The sequence below is a fragment of the Falco punctatus genome, assembly GCF_963210335.1.
Source record: "Falco punctatus genome assembly, chromosome: 1".
NCBI lineage: Eukaryota > Metazoa > Chordata > Aves > Falconiformes > Falconidae > Falco > Falco punctatus.
Window position 1 is genome coordinate 72,081,275 of NC_137580.1, and position 16,259 is coordinate 72,097,533.

The window sequence follows — 16,259 nt, forward strand, 5'->3', positions numbered from 1 at the left end:
CATTATCCCCTTTCTTGCAGCTAACCTTGAACTCAGTGTCCCACGCCAGAGTGTGTGCTGTCAGCAGATCACCATTCTCCTCACCTTCCTCCTGCCCTGGACATGGGCTGCACTACAGCAGGAAGCCACTCTCTGGCTCTCCATAGGCCCTGGGACAAGCTGTCCTGGCGGGGACCATCCCTGCGCCGTCTGGTCTCTCGTTGGCCCTAGAGGGTCCCACCTGCCAGAAGAGCTTCATTCCTTGGGCATTTGGAATAATTCTACCAGCAAATCAACGAAGACCAACAAATTCTCAAAGCTGAGATGTATAGTAACCTAGACGTCTCTCATGTTAGCTAACTTGTTTCTTTTCTGACTAGAACTGAGAGCCTGGCTCATACAGTTTGTCAAAGGAATGTTTGACTTGCGTTTATTCTGTGATTGCTGGAATCAGAAAGATATGTCATACAGATATTGCTTCATTAGCAGATCAGTAATACGCAGCAGTGTGCTTTAGAGATGGAACTTAATTGAGATAAAGCACATAAAACCTGTGAATTACATGACAGGTGGAATTGACAGGTTGTGATAGTGAAGTAAAATTCCTATTTATCTATAATATGTACAGTATGCTACAGCTAGATTAGTTAAAATTATACAAATACAGTCAGAAAAGTTACAGCTCCTGCTTGATCTTGCAGACTTGCTTCCACATTTAAATTTCTACTACTAAAATATATTTAAAAGAGGACAAAAAATAACATCCACAACACAACAGAGTGAAAAACAGCACATGACTCAGACATTTCACTAAACTGTCTTTACTGTCTCTGAACTAACTCCTACTATGCTAAGTTATATGACTTAAGGAATTCATACCATCATAAAAATTAAAAGTGTTTTCCAGTGCACAGCGCTCATCCTGTTTTGTGTTCACACAGCACTAAGCACAACACAGCTCTTACTATTGATGCTCCAAATTCAAGCTCAGGTTCAGGTTATTCAGAGGACAATGCTCAGATACATGCAGATGCTCCTTTATTTCTCAGTGCCCTTTCCCCAGCTGGCAGCCACCAGGCTGAAATGATCGACTAAAAACTGTTTTTCAGTTTTTCAGACAGACGGCTGAACCCTGTGGCCTTCCTCCCTCCGGGCACAGGAGCGCTGCCTCGCAGCAAGCTGCCTCTCCCTGTGCTGAGAGCTCACAAAACCCTTCCAGTCTCACCTGTAGAAGGAATGAAAGACAAAATGCTTAAAAGCACCTCCTGACTGCGCCCTGCATCTTATGGGGCACCTCACACGTGCATAGATAGCACAGAGTGCTGATCAGATGCAACAGCTTTGCAGGCAGCTTTTAACTTTCAGCAGATGGGGACTGATGTTGTGCAGCAGCAGGCAGCGAGGAAGAAAAGCTCACTTCTCCTTTAGACTGTACAAGTTCTCCACAACATGAGGAACCTGAACAGGGTTATGTTTTAAAAAACATGGACATGACATTCATGAACAACTTTCAACTAAAATAACTTTCTGCATTTTAAAGGCCAAATATTGATTTGTTTGCCTATGTGCTCATTTGGTATTGTCTATGGGGTAGACAAGCTCTGAAATATGTGACGATGAGTGTAAAGCAGCTGTAAAAATTATCAAATCTAAAAGGTTATGAGAGATACCTGCTCTGCACTGATTATGTCCTGGATAAATTATTATGTATGCTTAAATCAGAAAATACAATTACAGTCACCAACTATGACTTCCTTCAATTTAGGTGTAGATTTTTGTCCACTGTTTTTAGTTAAATAAGAAAATATTTTTATAGAAATAAATTACACAAAAATGCAAATAAAGTACAAAAGTATTTAAAGCTATCTGGGCACCTACCCAAAAGTAAACACACACAAATAAAAGGTCTGCTTTCAAATATGTGTTTGAAAAAGCATGATTCTTCTAATAGAACATAAGATTTTATACTGTTTATAGCTTTTCAAGGTTTCTGGGATGAAGGGACGTTCATTCCTTCAGTTTGTCTGGTAACTGCTTGCATGTTAACATGACAGAACAAGAATCTGAGCCCTTTCTCCACCTCTCCTCGACGCAGGTGTAACGCAGAAGCACTGCCCTTGGGGTGACACTGGTAGTGCAGGCATGAGACCTCCTGCTGTCCTTGATCCCTCACCGAGTTTGCCCACAAAGACAGTCACGGTTTGTTCTAATTGTTGCAATGGTGGTTTTGAAACGTGTCCATCCCACATTCAGTACAAGGTAACAATCTTTGGCACAGGCTGCTGAGCTGCTATCAGTGACTTGTGCATTTAGTCATTGTCAACCCAGGCTGCCTTTGAGCTAAATTTTCATCTTCCCCTTGATGCAGGTGGATGAGTGCAACTGAATGGGCTGAGTTTTACACAGCAGGCTTTCATACAGCCGGAGCATGTTTGACAGCAAACAGCATCCCCAAAGGTGCAGCACTCTTCTTGCAGCCACTTTCTCCCCCAGCCTCCTGCCCACTTTCTGACACCTGCCATCACTCCTTGCGATGGCTAGAGGGGAAGTGGCAGAAAGTAATGTATTTTGAGAGGTTATTTTTAGTTGTTACCACCACGAAATCCCCAAGGGATCTAACCTTCCCGTCCCACCGCTGAGCTGCTCTAAGCCAGGTTTCTGCCTTATGTGAACTCTCTTCTGCTCAGGGATATCAAGTGTTACATGGCAAAAAGCCTAACTCAGAAAACTGCTGTCCATCAGGTGGCTTAATTACACTGTCAGGGAAAAATACAGAAGAAATTTGAAACTACAAGTATACCACCCCTCAGCACTTCATAGTTCAGGATAGCCAGAGGTTTTTCTTCAGGTCGGATTCTAATGCAACAAGAATGATAAACAAGAATCACTACAGCCTTGTATCTGTGGATATTCTTTGTCACATGATGCCCTCAGCTAATTTCTCTGTAGATAACCATCCCTCTTTTGAAAGCTTCCAGCAGGGAATGCTTACTGGTAGGATTTGTCACTCTGGTGAGTGACTAGCAACTTCACATGGCAAGATGTCATGACTTGCCTGCTCCTCAGGAAACTTCTGCCAGCCTTGAAACACACAAGTGAACTAACAAGAAACCTGTATTATCACCGGCTGTGCAGGTCAGGAACTCAATACCATCAACCATTTATCTGCAGAAAAGTCAGGTCAGGTCTAGAAGTGATTGACGATATCTTGAAAAAATCATCATCAGGAATCAAAGATATGATAAAAGATTCAGGAGATGGGTTTTCATGATGAAAGGGCAACAACAGATATCTGAAAACCAAACTGGGACAGGAAAGAGGGCAGCATAGCCATTGCAGGATTAAAGTAGGTTTAACACAGTAGTCTTGTTCTGTGAGGCTCTATGCAGAAATTTCATTGGACATTCAGATTTGGCAATTCTATCAGTTTTCACATGGGCAAATAAAGCCATATCTCAGATAACAAGGCATGAAAGTTCTACAATTGAGTTAGGCAAATGCAGGGATTTTCCTTCTCTATTGTTTGGGGTTTTTTCTTTTCCTTTTTTTTTTTTTTTTGTTTGTTTTTGTTTTTGTTTGTTGATGTTTGGTTTGGTTTGGTTTGGTTTGGTTTTTATGGCAGTACAAGTTGTAAAGTTGTACAACTGAAAGAATTTGATGGACATTGTTCAACAGCTGTTTTTGCAGAATTCTGTAACTTTTTTATGTGCAAAGAAAGTACAGATACATTCTGAATGATTGAAAGATTTTTGGCTTAAGGTGTTGAAGTACTGATGACTAAAAAAAAAAATATACATGAGATAACAAAGCATTGGTGAGACGTGTCTCACAGTCTACGTTGATCTAACTGGAATACAAAGTCACTGCCAGTGTTTGCAGACTGCTCTGCCAAAGGAACATGCATTACCTACAACTAGACAGCAAGGTCAATGTACCTTTGTTCTTAAAATATATCACCAAATACTCCAAGTACACCACCTGGAGTGCTACATCCAGCTCTAGGGCACAAAAGCACAAGAAGGACATGGACCTCTTTGAGTGGGTTCAGGGGAGGACCATGAAAATAATCAGAGTGGAACACCTCTCCTATGAAAAAAGGCTGAGAAAGCTGGGGTTGTTGAGCCTCAAGAAGGGAAGGCTCTGGTGAGACCTTATTGTGGCTTGTCAATATATAAAGGGGACTTACAAGAAAGACAGAGAAAGGATTTTTACCAGGCCCTGTAGTGACAGGACAAGGGGTAACAGTTTTAAACTACAAAAGGGTAGGTTCATATAAAATATAAGGAAGAATTTTTTTATGAGGAAGGGGGTGAGTCATTGGAACAGTTTGCCGAGAGAAGCTGATGTCCCATCATCAGAAGTATTCACTGTCAGATTGGATGGGGCTTTGAACAAGCTGGTATAGTGAAAGATGTCCCTGCCCATGGCAGTGGCATTGGACTGGATGATCTTTAAAGGTCCCTTCCAACCCAAAACATTCTGTGATTTCATGATACTAAATTTCACAGTAAATGTAATTCCAGATCATCAAAATATAGTTGTAGACTCCACTTTGAAAAGTATGCTAAGATATTGGGGTAAGGCTGTTTTAAAAAAAGAAAGAAAGAAAAGAAAAAAAGGTTAACCTATGGTCAAGCTAAAACACTTTGTTCAACCCAAAATAAAACATCGTGTAATAAGTTTCAGGTCATTTAATTTTGTGATTGACTTTGAATCTCCTTCAAATGAAAATAAAAGCATTTGAACTCCCCGGAGTTTAAACATAGCCCAGTAAGTGCCCCTGAGCAGCGACCATCAGGGTCACTCTTGATGCAGAAAACCTTCCAGCCTATTTTATGAGCTGGGAGCACAGTCAAATTCTGATCCTCTGTAAAACACACACATTTATCTGAACACAACTCACCTGGATATTTGGGGGGTTATGGTTTGCCTTTTTGGGTTCACAATGTACATGCTAACACAATGGCACATTAGTTACACGCTCACTTTTCCCTGCCAATAATCCCTCCAACTGCAAATCCTGCCCTTCCCCACCCCAATAAAAATCACTTTGGACCTACCCCTTCTGCTTAATCTTGCTCTCTTTCTTGTGCATCTGTGTTTCTGTGTGGGGAGACCACCATAAATTGCTTAAGCAGCAGCGCAGTTTATACATAAGTTACAATGGGGGTTTAACTATAGCTTGAAACAAAACTCACACCAAATCTCTACACTTATATAAATGAGAAAGAAAAATAAGGGAAAACTGTTTTAGGCATAGTAACCCACCACCTCCATTGCCTTGGGGCAGCTTCAGGGAGTCCTTATAGGAGTTTCTATATGTAGATAAGAGTGGCTTCCACACCACTCAACAGGTTTCTCTCCCTCTGAGGTAATGAAAACACCCCCTATGAAGCTCCCTGTCCAAAGCTGAAAAAAAAACCTTGACTTTTTACAGTCTTCCAGATGTGAGCTGCCTGTCAGTCAGCCTTGCCTTGGATGATTTTATCACTAGGCAACCATCCATGAAGGCCACTTCTCCTTCAGGATGTTCACTTACTGTTTAAAGGTATTTCATTTCTGTGGAAGAGCGTTTTACCTAACAATTCTTTTGTTAACCTTGTGCTGGTGCCCTTTAGAATTATTTTCTGATGCGGAAATAAGAGAAAGACAGAAACCTGGCTGCACAGTCAAAATGAAATTTTCCGTTTGAATAAAAGTCCTGTAATTGGAACAGTGTACATAGATGAATATTCCTATTGATAAGTTACTATGGGACATCAAATAGGCCATAATGTGGCCACATTTTCACTGTAAGTGTAGACAAATAACAGAGAAAATATTTTTCTGCTATTCTAAAGCATTGTAAAAGGTATCTGCAGACTTGACCCAGTTTCCACCATGGAGAATAATTGTACCCGCTGGGTGGAAGGTTCCATTTGCCATGTCAATGGAATCAAACACCCCGATGGCCATGGTGAAGACTGTGGGGAAACTGCCCTTCTGCAGGAAGGTCCCCACTTAGTACCAGTCAGGCCAGCACTGCTATGCTTCACTCTTCACTTCTGTGAAAACCGAAATAATGCAAGATCCCTGACTTACAGTGGCCAGACCACCTGAACATCCCCTCAGGCACTCGGCCCTGTGTGGCCTGCCTTGGGGCAGAAGGAGCAGGGTCCCATGGGAGCTGGGGACAAGAAGGTCACACAAGTCCTCACTGGACAGAGAAGAGGAAGAGCCTTGAGGGCCAGGAAAAAACAGTAAATTGATTAACAGTAGTATGGGTAGCCCACTTCTGCTTGCTGAATGAGTTTGTGATTGACAAGGTTCAATTCTGGTTATTTGTTTCTATTGCACGTTGTTATTTCTCCTGAAATGACTTGCCTAACAGTATTGCTATATCTTCTGTTTGCTTCTGGGATGGTAAATACACATCAAGAAAAAACACCCCAAAACATCAAGGCAATAGCTCTGAACCTCTAGCTGTTTTGTTTCTAGTGTTGATACTGCTGAAGCTTCAAAATAGAGTACTGTTTTACAAACCCCACCTGAAAGAACAAATAAAACAAAAAGTGATAATTTCAACAAACAGAAATTGAGTATGTGTATATATATGGCTGATTCTTTCCCTTTGCAGAGTAATTTCTTATTACCATAATAAAATTATAAACAGTGGCCTTTATTCTAAGACAGGATAATTAAGAATCAATTACATTTTACACTGAAACATAGACTAGCCTGTAAGCATTATGTAATTGGGAAGCAGCTATATTCTCATTTTTCTGTAGTTACACTGAATTACACAATCATTTCAGTGTAGTTATATTTGGAAATTGTGTGTAATTTTTTTTGTATTAAGTTCTGCAACTTAAGGACTCAATGTCAAATAATGCACACTTGGAACAGGCTCTAAATCTATGTACAGCCCTGTGACTGTAATGGAAAGAAAAGGTTCCTTTAATAGGTCAGAAGTGTTATCATTAGTATCTTTTACTGTAAAGCAGTGACATGCTAGTGAGTTAGTTCAATTGCTCTATTATATTGCTGAGCTAAAGAAAAGGAACAATTGACAAAAATGTGGTGAAAACTTTGTAATATGCAGAAATTAAGAACAGGGCTCAAAAAGCTATCACTGAGTGCATTCAGCTGGTACCTTCAATATTCAAAAGATACTTAACATTAAATGGGAGAACTTCAAATTACTAATTTAGTTCACAGTGCGCTTCAGGGATTTGAGTAATTTCATATTTGTATAATGTCTCTATAATGCTGTGAAGTTAAAGTTGAGCAAGATTTTTAATTTTTACTTGTGGCACCGTGGGATACAAAACACACCTACAGTGAAGCTATAATAGAAAGTTTTCATTTTTGACAGATCCAAACCATGAACCTTAAGGCCTGAAAGAATAAAAGGTTCTTACTCAAATGTGCTGCAAAAATAAACACTTCAAAGGAGGACCCCACCTGAAAAGTGCAGAAGGAGGTATGTGAGCCAGGAGAAGGGGCTGGCTGAATTTATGAAAGAAGCTGACAGGGACAATTTCTTGCACTTCAGGGGACTGATAACTCTGGTAAAGTTTGAAAATCTGAGATTGATAAATAGGAACCTAACATGGGCAAGGCTTGCAGATTAATCGTAAGGGATTTCTGAAATATGCTTTGATCCTCCAGCAACCTAGCTATGGAGTTAAGCCTGTCTAACAGAGGGGTATTAAAAGAAGGCATTACTATTTTGAGTAACAGTAACTGTTTTTTCCTCAGTAGAAAACTATCCTGTTTAAGCATAAAGTTTAAAAAAATAAACACAGACCCTTAATAATAATTCAGTTTTGTGTTGAGAGTACAGAGGTGTTTAGAAATCTCATCTTTCAGCAGTGGCTTTGAAAACTTGTCAAATGCAGATAGAAATAATGAACAACCTCGTTCATTAGGTACCACGTTTTGGTCACTGTCATCTTCACAAGACAACAAGATCTTAAGTAACGAGAACATAAATTTCACTGAAGTTAATTTAAAATCCTCAATCTCATTTGACTGCATCTGTTCTCAAGTTGCTCCCTTCCAGGGTATTTTTTTTTTGTATCTGAGAGTAACCACAACCATTTGCTCTATTGAGATTATTACTTTGTGCCTGAATCAGATAATGCTGAGGCAAGAGATCAGCTTCCTTCTCATCTAGGAACAATGTCTCCTACCCTGCAGGCTTCAACAAACCTGCCATTCCCATTGTTGAAAATAAAAGCAGACTTTACTGGGAAATTACTTAATTAGCAAGAAAAGTTGGAAAATAGACATAATTACAAAGAAACTCATTTAGTTGGACATTATGAAAAAGACTGATAGGAGGGAACAAAGGTTTAATTAAAATTTGGGAATACTACCTACAATGCTCAGAACTGATTTTCTTTTTTTTTTTTCTTTTTAAGGTTCTCCCTAAGAACACATCTCAAGCCCTGCATAATTTGAGGAAACTGCCCTGCAATATGCCTCATAAACAGGATTTGTTCTCTACTTTCTCTACTGCCTGTCCATCTCATGAACAAGGTGACAGCTGATTCATAACATTACCTTATCAAAGCATTTTGTTTTGATTCATGTGACTGGCTCATTTCAACCTCGCATAAACTAGATGAATGCAAAGATATTTCCTGCATACAGAACTGTTATTTTCTTCAACTAATTCAGCTCCACCTATCAGCTTGTGAGAGGTCTGTCCCAATATACTAATCAAAAGAAAACCTTGAAAGCTGAATGTCCAAAGACAGTGATACAATACCTTAATACAAAATGACATCACACGTTTCATAGTGAAGTATGCATTAGTTATATTTGTTGAGATACACATGATAAGTATCAAGGATTCTGAGAGATTATTTAATGGGCTCCATCACTTGCTCCCTATTATTGGAAATGCTTTTGAGATTTGTTAATGACAAGATGGGACCAGTAAATGAATAGGTAAACTCAGGACCAAATATCCTGCTCTGAGATGGTTTATGCCTGACTTTAGAAAAGGCATCTTTTCTACAGAGAAGCCCTCCTGTGGGAACACAATACTGTTAACTGCTGATAAAGTTCTTAGCAAGCACCACCACAGGCAGTATTTCTGCATTAATGGAAATCCTTGCCATTCACAATGCAACAAACTTTAAACATGGTTATTTAAATACTGTTTAAATCTTTAAAACCTATTATTTTTGCCATTCTCCATTATGTCTGTTTCACAGGTGGGTAAATTGAAGGACAGAGAAGCTATGACTCATCTAAAACTGAGTCATATTGACTTTCATCCCCTGGCTTCAACTGACAAAGCGTGCTCTGTCCCTTATGTCCCAGAGTAAATCAAAGCAGCTTTTTCATTAAATTTCAGACATGTCTCATCCACACTGTTGTCTGCTGGTCATGGAAAATGTAATGAAGTAAACTAAGTTTGCACATGCACCAAAGTGATCTCAAAATTTCTTTCTTTTTGTACTCATGAAAGGTATATTGTCAAAAAAATTATATCAAATTTTAAAAATTACCCAAGAGAGTTTATTTTACATAACAGGGGCTCTGGAATGGAAATTTGCAATAAAAATTTCTGACAGGTTCTTAACTAAAGGCACTAGCGAAATTCTTTGGTCTGTGCATTCTAACTGATTCGTTGGTATATTTTATGTTCACTTATGCCATGTAGCCTCAGTTGATCTCATTGACATTTGAAATTCTGGTTAAGAGACAGCTCAAAGAACAGTTTAGGCATTTTATCCCTGTCCAAAATATGAGTGTCAGCCTCCACATTTGTCATTAGTTTTCTATTAGATGTATAATGCAGTGTCCAGCTTAATGTTCTGGCTAAAATAGAGTAATTAAGATTGATATATGAGCTGTAAAATCTTTTATCTTCTTCTGGGTATTAATTAAATAAAAAGTGGTTATACATTTGATCTCGTTCATTCAATCACCACAATACCTCTGTAAACAGTATTTTGACTAAATATGCCTGTGCCTAGTAAAATGTGCTTTATACCTGCACTGTGCTTTGACTAACTGTAAAGAATTTATTACACTAGCAATATGCTCCTAAGTCCATTGAAAATCTATCCACACTTTCTGCAACAGGAAAATATGTTTAGAATTATTCCAGTGATGCTTCCTTTTTGTGATACTAGTCGGCCAAAGCCTTTATATTAGCTTCCATAAGTGGTGAAAAATGAGGTCTAAGCCCTTAGAAACCCACAAATCACTTTATATCATTTGTTGTTAAATGGGTACATTTGCTAGTGAAGTTGTCCCTAGCAGGCTCAATGCAGATGTTACAAAACAGCATGATCTTCAAAGATAATTTTAGCAGCCTTACATGTCTGCGTGGCATTGCTGCTCAAGGTCACTAGTAGTATTAGCCATCATCATGAGCAACTTTTGCAGGATTGCAGCTAATTTAAATGGGGCTCATGTATATTTTAACTGAGCTGCAGTGATGACAGCCGTTGCAGTGTAGACTGACTCATCATCATTAATCCTAGAGCACTAGCATGCAGAATAGCTTTGACTGCAGTTTTGTGCTGTGTAGAGCTAATACAGATGTATGAAATAGGGTGGCACCTTGGACCTACTCTCCATCTCCTTACTCTTCCTATTTAGTGTCAAGTACAATAAATCTCTAAAATATGAGTTCCTTTATGGTAGGGGGTGCGAGAAAACTCATCTGCAGATGTGCAAGGATTAGAGGCACAATAGGAGGTGGGGAATCTGAATGAATACCACCCTGTAACAGCACCACTGAAGCCCATCACAGGAAAGCATCAGCCTGTACAGTAAAAGCATATTGGCAGATACAGAAACCTCAGTAACACAGGCAGAGGACTGAGCCCCTGCCCCAGCACCATTAGGGTTGTCCCAGGACAACCATCACTCCCAGCGGTCCAGCAGGAAAACTGAGCATCAGTCAATGGCAGAGGCTCTCTGGAGCACAGAAGTGTCTACCTAAGTCTGTGGGGTACGGAGCAAACTGTGGGATGCAGGTAAGAACATTTTGGGATTGGACAAGACTTATTATGGAACAAGTGTGGGAAATGAGGGATAAGGGGATAAAAGGGGCCAGTTACTTGTAAGCAAGGTGCTGGTCAGCATGTTTGTCTGGCTATGCCCTGCACCTGATCAACATAGTCAGTCCTGTCTTCTTATTAGACTCTGTTTTCCTGTTCTATTCTGTGTGCATGTATGTACATGGAAGTCTAAGTGCAGGCAGCTGGACTGAGGACCACAAGCCACTGGGGACGATGTGTCTGGAGTGCCAGCAGCTAAAGGTAGTGAGGGTATGTAAGCCAGTGTGTGACTGCTAGGGAAGACCAAGCCAGACTATCCAGAAAGTAGGATACGTGTGTGTATAAACCCAGCTGCTGGAGAGGTCCGTGTGGTAAATATGTATGAATTTTCTACTAACAATCCTGATCAGACAGAGAGGGGAACAGGAGGAGGCTGTTGAGGCAGTTTGCTTCTGCATACATACCGTATATTTCTGCCTGTGTTCATCTGTGTGGCACACTGTGTATAAGTGTATTTTACTCCTGCTTTTGCACGTGTACCTATCAGGAATACATGCTCAGCCTCACTACTGGTTGGACCTGGAGCACTGACCTGCAGCTGCCTTGCCTCTATCACAGAATTTCTGCATTTGGCAGCTCCCTAAAACTTTATCCTCTCATGAAATTACATATCATCTATTACAGCTCTGGACTGTAATATCTACAGGTGGTGTGTAGTAAGTGACAACCTAGGCTTCCTTTCCACACCAAACACGCAGCTGGCAGTGCACAGCCATGGAACTCCCATTAAACTCCTTTTCCTACAAGCCTCAAAACACTGCCAGGCAGATTACCACTAGAAGGGTGAGTTTTGCCCATTTATGATACTTACCCTCCTGTGAAGTACAAGAAACAATACAAACACAAACCAAAAAAGAAAGGGACAGACATAGCCCTAAACAAAATTCTTTTTAAGATGATGGGACCCCACCTCATCAGATTTTAAACAAAAGCCTTAAGCCTCTCTTACAGATAAGCTATTGTCTTTTCGTCTCCTTTTTGATGTTACAGTGAAATGCCTTGAGGATACTTGATAATAAGGCACTCTGAGTTGTATTACCCTGTTCTGTATTGCAATGCATTATTAACACCAAACACCAAATGACTAATGAAAACACAAGCTGGGAAATTAGATTTTCTTCTTCTATTGCCTGTTTTAGTCTGATCTAAGCAGCTTATTAATTGCCTTCTTTTTGATGGTATGGATTTATATTTGCTTAATGTAAAAGAATGCATAGAGCATCTATCAATACCAATTACCAATAACAATACCAGTGTCTTTTTTTAAAGGAGGGATCTGAGGCAGGTGATGTTGCCTGCCAGACTTCATGGAAGCTTAAGTATAATTTTTCATTCTAGTTTTGAATAGGAAAAACAGCACAGTTCACCTACAGATGCAATTTTCTAAAGATGCAAGGCTAGGAAAGCCATCCATAACAGTATTTTATGCTACAAGTATTGTGCCAAGCAGTTAAGAGAAAAACATACCATGAAAACAGAATTTTGGATGCTGTTCCCAAAGAACATTAAAGTTCATCTCCAATTCTAAGCTCAGTTTCTTTCCTATTTTGCCTTCTCCATCACACTGTTATTTAAGACTAATTTATAGCTTCAGGCTCTCAGGTCTTAGAAATTGGCTGAGTTATTTTGTTATCAAGAACACAAATACTTTTATTGGAACCAAGATTTCATCTAGGATGTTTCAACTGTAATGTAATTAAGGAGGTAGTTTGGAAAAGCAACATTTATACAGGGAATATATGCAAAAATATTCTCACAAATGCTACTTGTAGAGTTCAAAAGGGTGTTGTCACAAATTTACCTGACATCTTCCGTTTATGGTACTTCTCTTACTGTCCAGCTGCATAACAAGGATATTGTAAGTAACACTGATTCCTGAAAAATGGCACTCCTAACTCAGCATTCTTACTTTCAAATACTACACAAGGCACTTTAAGAACAAAAAAAAGTCTTCAGTCTGTATCTGAGTAAGGGAAGACAAGATCAGGTATTTCTACATATCTCTGACTTGAAGAGGGCATGCCTGCGATGGATCAGCTGCTAGGCAATTATACTTCACACTAGGCAAATGTAAATAACTACTTTACTTACATTAAAATAGGAAGACTTTTACTTTTGTGCTTAGAAAGAGATGTACAGAGATGAAAATAAAAATGCCACTTAGAGGTAAATATATATTAATTCACCTTCATGGGGTTTTTCTGCGCCTTTCAAGATCAAAGTTACCGTAGATTATAAATGGGATTCAATCTTCAGGTAAGACAGTCTGGGTGATGCTTTTGCTATCAGGAATACTGGCCTGGGTATACGTATGTGCCAATTTCTGTCTGAGACTACAGTCAGAACCTTATTTAACCCTTTCCCCCAGGATTTCCTCTGACTTGCAAACTTGAAACTTAATCAAAGTATCAAATTGTAACACTTCTCCAAAGACATTAATTTTTCTTTCAATTTTTCATTCTGATTTTCCCCATTATTAGATGCACTGATATCCCTTGAATTTGGATAGCTAAGACTATGTCCCATTCAGACATAAAGAAAATTCATTACTAAATTTAGTTGATTCCAAGGGTATAACCATAAATGACAATTCATTAGTGTCCTCGTTAAGAAGGAAATGGGTAGACAGCCCAGCTAACTGGCTGAAATGTCAGTGTGCAGCTTTCTCCTGTGAACAACATATTACCTTCAACCATACAAAGTGTAGTTCATACAAACATATAAAGGGAAATGATGCCTTCAGACCATTGCAAATTCTCAACTGACTAGACATAATAAAAAAACATTTGAGCAGCAATACTGGATAGTGGTGACTGATTCAGCTTTTGGGGAAATTGATAGACATGAAATTGTGACTAATGTTTGTACAAACCTTTGTTCTTCCACTATCTCCTGCACATGTCATGCATAAACTTCAGTTTGATCCTTGGAGCTCTCAAGTCAACTAGGAAAAGGAAAACTCAGTGGGTTCCTAACTCCTAACGAGCCTTTCCTTTTCTTGCATAAATCCAAAATACAATTGCTGAAAAGAGAAAACATAGCTTTAAGCTTGAAAGATAGATCAGGCAACTAAATAGATCTTCAGATGCCTTCCTAGCTGGAAAAACTGACTACAGTCACATTTGTATGCCATTTGTCATGGCAGGTCTATTTAGCCAGTGCACAACCATCATAAGACATTTCCTAACTAACTGTTTGACCTTATTTAAATAAGATCACACTTGTGATAACAAACTAGAGGAATTACTGCCTGCTCTGACTAGAAAACTTCAGGACTGTAGCACTTTATTTCTCAACAAAGGGTAAGTCATCAACTCATTTTCACTACATACCAGTAATAACTCATGAGACTACATTCTGAAAATAGCTGCTCTGCTGTAACCTGTAATTAGTTTAGTTATGAATTTACAAATGCATTAGTGAAATGAGAATGTTTTTTTTTTAAATTGTAACTCAATACTGTGGCTAAAAACACTGCCAAAGAAGAGATCATATAAACTTTATACAGTAAATACTACTTTTATTGATTTGCTTAGGCAAGTAATGATGTTTGGAAAGCTCTCAATTCAGGTGCTTTTTGTGGTAGCAGATGTCATTTCCTATTGACCAGACATTTAAAAAGTATTTTACAGTAGCTTAAAACTACTATACAGATATCAATAAAAATTAATAGAGCAAGAGACAGACGGCTCAAGAATATATTTGAGAAATTCTCCATAGTATTTTGTACTTGCAAGAATTTCTCGAAGTCAGAAAGTGGAGTTACTTGTCCAGTTCCTATTGAAAGTTAACAGATAGCAGGCATCTTTGTCCCTTCAAAAGATTATCTTTTAAATAGTCTTTACATTGTTATCTCAGTAATGACAGTTTTAAGTGTAGACTGTGTATGAAATCTAGATCTACCTTCTTTCTTTGTGTGCTTGGCTAGCAACATATTTTTCTCATGGTGTTTGGTTGAATCCCTCTTGAATCATGATTAACAACACATTTTCTCATTAGTTAACTCGTTAGTGTTCCTGAAGCAAATGAGTGGAAGATGAGAAAAACTGGTTTCTATTATCATGCGTTACACTAATTGTTCTAAAATTTCTGGATGGTGGGACTGGGAAAGCATAAGAATGAGCTTCCTTTTCTCTTAAGTTCCTGGTCCAGACTGAGACACCAAGGCATGAAATACAGACAAGCATGGAGCACGTGATTGGGTTTTGGTTTATTTTTGGTTCAAACAGAAGGCAACAACCTGCAGCTGTCTTTCATATATTCATGAATATATATTCATATATTCAATGGCATTATTCATATATACAAAGTTGATTATTTGCTTAAGCACTACATTAACTTAGAATCCATGTTTGCACATTCTTCCCATACTACTAAAGGGCTACTCTGCAACTACAAGGCACAATATGTAGTTTAATTGCCCAGCATCAAATTTTGGAAAAGCACTGGTACAGTCTTCTGATTTTCTGTCTTTAACAAATAGAAGTTTTATTCCCTCACATTCCATGATATGATCCTTATTCTATGATCTATTGAAAAATGTACCTAAAATATGAACCTGTTACTGCTATTACTGAAAAAGAAAGCATACTTAGCAAATCTATTAATTTGTGTAGCTTCACTTAAATATCAAGATAAATTTGCATTAAATTCTGGTTCAAGGTGGTCGGCATATTTACCTAGAGTCAATAGTATTTCTTTTAGCATTATTTCACCTTTTACCAAAATTCAAGGGAATTCAATGTCATTTTGAGAATTAGTAAAGTCTACTATAAGAGATAAAGCCAGTGACTTTCATTATATGATGAGGTTTTAATTTTCAGTGACTTCTCAAAACAGACTTTTCTGACTTTAAAACTAGAAATTGACAAAAATATCTTTCTAGTTTCAAATTTTATGATGTTAAAAGGACTTTCTGTAAGAAAAGAAATCAATATCTCAGTATAACAATGACTGACAGAAAGAGATGTGAAAAGTTCTTCAGAATTCATCCCCGTTTTATTTATTAACAATCGAAATGTTAAAAAGAAGAAAAAAAAAAAAAAAGCATAGTCTTTACTTTAGAAGTCCCATTATACAATGCAATTTCATCAGTATTAAAATAGTCATTCCAATGGGAACTTTGGCTGCTGGATATGACAAAAGTTATTTTCATTTCTTCTTTGTTATGGGTAGGATATCACCACCCTTCTCACAGGCTCAGTGAAATTA

General features: G+C 38.5%; 1 long non-coding RNA gene across 1 annotated transcript in view; it reads left to right on the plus strand.

The window, feature by feature from the left end:
• Window positions 1-10,338, plus strand: part of LOC308055436 — a 210,625-nt gene extending 200,287 nt beyond the window's left edge. The window contains exon 5 of the long non-coding RNA XR_013924527.1: window positions 21-10,338. This is a non-coding gene — a long non-coding RNA (uncharacterized lncRNA). The remainder of the gene's footprint in view (window positions 1-20) is intronic.
• Window positions 10,339-16,259: the final 5,921 nt, after the last annotated feature.